Genomic DNA, 6,667 nt, shown 5'->3' with positions numbered 1-6,667 from the left:
CCCCCCCCCCCGCCGAGTGCTGTTCACATGATGACAGCAAGCTTGAGAAATTACACAGAGTTTAGTTTGCCAGAATATTATTCTAGAATAAATCAATTTAAACCTTTAATGACTTTCAATATTTTACTCTGTATAAAAATATATTTTGTCAAAATTATGTAAGTTGGAAATAAGTGCAAGATAAGATCGGGCCATTTATAACAATAAAATAAAATAATCTGGAGGGCCGGATCCGGCCCCCGGGCCTTGACTTTGACACATGTTTTAGTGATTAGAGTGTGAGGTAGAAGTACAGCGTCAACTACACATCAAAAGTGCATGCATATTACATTATCTTAACAAATGCTTCACCAAACACTTACCACACACACAACAATGGTATGTTCAACGTTATACTTTATGATATAACTTACTTTATTTTTGTTCATAAAACATACCCATTAGGGGTGTAACAATTAAATGATTGATCAACAATCCAACCAGATCAATCTGTCTGAGGCAGAATCAAATCGACCTATACCTTTAAAAAAAATTTAAAATAATAGATCTTGGAAAATCCCAATTTGATTGGGGTACAGTAGGCATATTTTACGATATATTCGATTAATTTTAGGTAAATGAATCGATCAAATTTTTTAAATTAACCAATATCGTCTGCGAATTGTATCATCAACCACTGTAGCATTCTAGCCGTACTTGTTCAGACGATGGACTCAATGATGAGAACTGTTGTACTGTAGTGGGGTATTCCAACCCATTTATTCACTCCACAGGCATAGTCACACCGTAAGAGCTAAAGAAATAAAACAAACTTATTACAATTTCCCTTTTTGATTCACAACCATGCTTTACATAAGCTAGTAGCATTAGCTCGCTAGATAGCTTTAAACGGTTGTTTTCTTTGCATAAAACATAAATTGCAAATAATCAAAAAATATAAACCATAAACATAAACAATAATCATACCTGTTTGCCTTCCAGCTAGATGCTAAACACAAAATTACCGATTTTATCAATCTTCAATCTGTCTTGTAGAGCGTCAGCCATGATCCTTCTCTCAGTCTCTCTGTTGAATGGACGCGTGCGTAAAGATTTCACGAAAAAAAAAAAAAAAAAAAAAAAAAGATTTCACGAAAAACCGGAAGTAGGTGACACTTTCAAAATAAAGGTCTTCACAACTATTTTTTTTGTCTTCACAACTAAAATACACATAATAAGCTGTAACACAGTGTTTGAAAACTTTTTTTTTAACAACTTCAACTTAATTCTTTATGAAACGGAAAGTATCTTCAATTAATCAAAAGAAAAGTGACACAATAATATATAATTTAGTAAACTGGGTCATTTAAAACTACAAACTATAATATGAACTGAATTATTGTTAAAACGAGTCATCACACTTCTAATTCTTGTGAATGTACATGCAAAATAGGAAACATCATACATTCTTTAGACAGGACACAAAATAATCGAATTTTAAAATTTTGGGGTATTTTAAAAAGATTTTGCAAAGGTTTGAAAAATTGTTTAAAATTAACTAAAAATTAAATGTTGGATCTTCCTTTAGAAATATGATCTTATTTTTAATGTAACACCTCTCATATGGAAATCTCAATGTTTCTCCCCTAAGAATCAGCTCCAATGTTTCTGTTGTTTAGCTGGACCACATTCTTTTAGAGACTCAACACTCTGTTGCTGTCAGGTGAATCTTATTCTTGATTGACAGCTCCCGTTCCACCCAAGGAGTCGACAGGATTAGTGACGTTAGCTGAGTTCAATGTACTGAAGATGCTGTTTGTTTGCTGCAGTTGATTTGTCTAATAGACCTAATATATTACAGACACATTAACCTGTAATTTTACAGGAAAGAATCCCAAATGAGAAATTTCAGCCTTAGATTAAAAACAACACCCCTCAATCTGACAGATTTATTTTTGAACTAGTTTAGCTTATTCTACATAAGTACAGTTTGGTTGAAAGGATACTTTTCTGGTAGTCAGACTTGTCTTTCTCAGACTCTTGAAGCCCTTCAAAGCCTTTGTGTTTGCCATAGAAATTCAATAATTCAACTTTCCTGTAGGTAGCTCGGGTCTGTCAATCAAAAGCTTCATTCCTTTATACCTTTTCCGTTAATCTGACCCTGATAATGCAGACGCACACAAACCAGGGTCTACGCACATGGCAGGTAGTCATTACACATGTCTTGCCCTGGTATGTACAGAACTTGCACGCCAAAAACATTCCCGTAATGCCCACACGCTGGTGTGTGAGTCTGCGACAGACATCACGGCATAGTGACACAGGCTTGAAGGTATGCGGCGCTGCATGTAGCGTTCATTGTCCCGCTCTCAAAGTCTCCAGCCAGCCGGTAATCACTTCAAAGAAAACGGGTCAACAGAGGTGAGCCACCGTCGCCCTGCTCTCCACCCCTGCACTTTTCTTCTCCTTCTCCACCTTCTTTCTTTGTTCCCACATCTCCAGTCTTTCTTGATCTTTCTCTTCTCAGCTCAGTTTTCACACAAAAAAAACTTGTTATGCAAAAGTTTCAAACTAAAAACCCGTATTAGTGTTAGTATGTTTACCACACACTGATGAAGCACAAAAAACATGTCTGAATAAAATCACTTCAATCTTTCAAAAGAAAAAAGAAAGTGTCAATATTTTACCACAAGAGGGAGCTACAACCAGGAGCTTCCTGCTGTTGTGTTGGTAGTATTTATAGCTAGCTGTAGCAATGTATAGCTAGCAATGTATAGCTAACATTGATAGCTATACCATCGTCCGAAAAAAGTGATATATCACTGTCACAAACCGCACCTTAAAATGAAGTTCTGGCCACACAGTACACATGTTCTGTATCACTGCGCAGGCAACAAATTTTTGCTTCAGCATCTGGACAAAAACAAGCGGTAACAGGTGAACCTTCTCTCTGAACTGATGCTTTATTCGACCTATCATTACGATCAGCATTTATTTATCGCTTTCCTTCGCCGCTGCAGTTGATTCTGATGGTGTCACCATGACAACACGTCACGCCACAAATCAAATAGTCCGCTTTTAGCAAAAACGCATTTCAAACGAAAAAATAAATAAGAATAAAGTAGTAAAAACTGATACAATATTTATTATTTTATAAGTGACCATAGTATGAGTGGGATAATGCCCCGTGAAACGTGCATTATCAGAAATTAATCCACAACGTGGAGGCCTGATTCCATGTCGTGCATTCATTTCTGATAATGCACACTTCGAAGGGCAATATCCCCGATCTATGTGTCAGCTAGCAACAAGTTACAATTTTGGGACTGACCATCATTATCAAAACACCTAATCTATTGGATTTATGATTCAAGACAATTCAAAGCAAAAATGTCATAGTCTTTTCATTTCAAAGCAATTTTTTTCCAATTTGTATTTACTGAACTAGCAAATGAAAATAAACAAATGTGAAAACCATAATAAAATTCCTCAAACCAAATGAGTTTACGCAGGTATTTTAAACGCAGCCTTAACTAAGCAGAAAAACATTTAAAGTCTCAATCATTTTTTCATCTATTGTAAAACATTTACAGCAGTTTTTTTATTTAGCCCAAATAAAGTAATGGTCTAATTTTCTAGGACATAGTTTCTGCAGAGCGGCAGGAGTTCATTAGACATTCACCTCTGAGTTGTGGATGGTACTGATAGTCCAGAGCACGCCCAGCCTCACTTCCCCACCCTGCTGCTGAGAGCTCTCTGTTTACATGCATTTCAATTCCCATGCTAGCTTACACTCCTTCACATCCCCAACCTAACATTAACGATGCAACAAAAATGGCGAACAATGAGTAGCTATCCAGCCGTACGGTTTTGAGTCCGATTTAAATAAAGAAATACACAGAAATGCAATTTTGAGCTTGTATGTGTCCTCTATCATCATAAAAATGCAACAAGAATGTGTTTAACACTTTGCCGCCATGACAACTGTCCAGGCAAATCCAAAAAAAAAAAAAAATTGAAGAGACAATATAAAAAAAAAAAACATAACTGAAGCCGAATCCTCATATTTATATCTGCATAAACTTTATTTACTGACACAGAAGAATGGTTGAAGTGGAGACCGGAGCTACAAACTCAACTGTAAGGATTATTATCCTTTTTAAGGAAAAGAAAACAATTTTAGTAACAGGGATTTCTGCTGACTAATCAGATCCTGCTGAGTGCAATGAAGGGTGCCCATGAGCAGCAATTATCCACCTGACAGCTCCTCCTCTTAAGTTCCAGTTTTAAACTTTGTGATGCAGTGTCACCTCAATTAACATGGTTGTCAGCAGTTATAGGTTCTGTGTTATGCAACATCTCAGTCAGCACATTTGAGTAGCTGAAAGACCTGGAGATCACGGGATTGATTCTTTGGTCAGGTCAAGCCAGAGACTGAGTATAGATAGGAGCTGATGCCACCCTTCTATCAGCCAGAGGTAAGGTTTGAAAATGAAAGTTTTTCAAATGTGACAGTAGCTGCAACTCACATTCACTTCAGATTGTACTTTTACCCAAAATAACACTGTAGAGACCATGTCTTCAGTGACAATGCTCATACAGCTTAATGAATTTGGATAGTTCTCTAAAGTAGAGGTTTTTGTTATTTGGGACTTCAGCAGAGAAGCTCAAAATAGAATACATCTATTTTTGTGCAGAACAGAACATCCACAGCCTCAGTGAATAACTTTAGGAAGTGACTGCATCTACCAGAACACCAGAGCAAAAGTCTGATAAAATAATATTTTTTAAAAAAGTGAGTTTAAATCAGGATTCTCCAATTTAATTTACCATTGCGCCACTGGAGGCTCAGTCTGGGCCGTATGAGGTTCCAATTTGTGCCAAAGATATGTTTTTTCCGTCCACTGTCTACATCTTTGGTTCATTGTCTATGTCTACTGAACACGTGTATTGAGTATTTGTTCATGTCTGTGTAATACTAAGCAATATCTTCTGCGTGTCCTGTGAAACGACAGGAGCCAAGTAAGTTTCAAGTAAGTTATCATTTACCTTTAATGGATCGATAAAAAAAGTCAACTCATACGTTGTCTAACACTAATAAAAGCTTAGCATAGACAAAAACCCCAAGAAGACCAAATCAGATGAACATGGGTATAGCATTGATGAAGAAACAGCTTGAATTCACCTGTTATATTTGCATTTTAACACCTAAGCTTGAAATGTTGTTGACCTTAATGATTCTTGTTCGAACAGCGCATCTGATTCATGTTCAAGAAGGCACTAAACACACTAAACACGCATTCATGGATCAGTATGTAGAATACAAGATGTTATTCTGTTAAAACTAAAAAAAATATGCCCATTCAACGATTGGAATTTGTCTTGGTAAGATTTCTTAAAACATGTGATGTCCAGCCCTTTTAAGACAAAATTGAATCTTGAAATTAGCTATAAACACTCCAATTTAGGGATGGTACTCTCTTAAAAAAGGAAATATTTTGCATTTTAAAAAAATATGATATATAGTCAAAAAATACAAAACAGAATTTTTACATTAATTGGTAAGAACAAGGATATCTCCACATTTTAAGTAAATCTTAAATAATTTTTTAATGGGTCACATGACTAAAACCTCCAATTAGCCTCAACTGGAATATTTGAAACACATTTTTCTTGTTTCCTGAGAAAAAAATGTTTTTTATGAACAGGATATTATGTATTTTGACAATTTTTGTACATTTACATGTATTTACAAGTCTAGTTTTTCCTGTAAAAATACCATATTTTAACCACAACTATCCTTAGTTGTTGAAATAAGACTAAAATTACACATTTTATGTACATATTGTGTAAATTATGAATTAAAAAACTAGAATCATAACAAATTTAACTTAAAATAAGATTTTTCCAAGGTTAAAATGACTTAGATTTATTGCCTTAAAGCAAGTTGTTACATTTTACTGAAAAATTACCAGGAAGTTAGTTTTGTCTTATATCAAATAAACAAGAAACTACACACAAGTACTTGATAAGATTTGGTGTTTTTGAAGGGTAATTGTGAAACTTTTTAGCGGGTGTTGATTTTTTCCCCCTTTTTTTGATTATCTTTAATCCTTTATCCCCAATTGTTCCGTCAAAATGGGAGATATCACCTCTGAAAATGATAATTCTTTACTGGCTCAAGCAAGTTATTTTTAAAAAAATCAAGAAACATCAGAATTCAGTCTTTCTAAGCTGTAAACCAGAAAAAAAAATCCATTATTATCAAGACCTGTCAACCTGTCAGTTCTTGACATTAATGAAAGGGTTAAGCATAATGAAGCATATAGAAAGTTGTCATGTGTACTAACATCCTCATATCAGTAAGACTGATTTACGCTCTGTCCAAAACGGGCAATTTACAAGAAATATGTGACTTTGAGAAAGAATGTTGAAGAATGTCTGTCAGTGGCTGGAATAAACACAAGTGAGTTAGCGTTTATTGTTCTCGGATACCTGTGCTGTAGGATATTTTGGTAAACGGGGGAGCCGACAGCTTAGAGAGAAAAAAGGAAGAGGAGGAGGAGGATGAGGAAGAAGGTGAAGTCAGTAATGCAAAGAAAGATGTGTTTTGACTTGCAGTGTCTTCAGCCTGTCACATGGACACAAACAATAAGAATCGACCCAAGGCGACAGACTTAATTAGAGA

The sequence above is a fragment of the Oryzias melastigma genome, linkage group LG11, assembly GCF_002922805.2.
Source record: "Oryzias melastigma strain HK-1 linkage group LG11, ASM292280v2, whole genome shotgun sequence".
Classification (NCBI taxonomy): domain Eukaryota; kingdom Metazoa; phylum Chordata; class Actinopteri; order Beloniformes; family Adrianichthyidae; genus Oryzias; species Oryzias melastigma.
Note: the sequence above shows the minus strand (reverse complement) of the source record.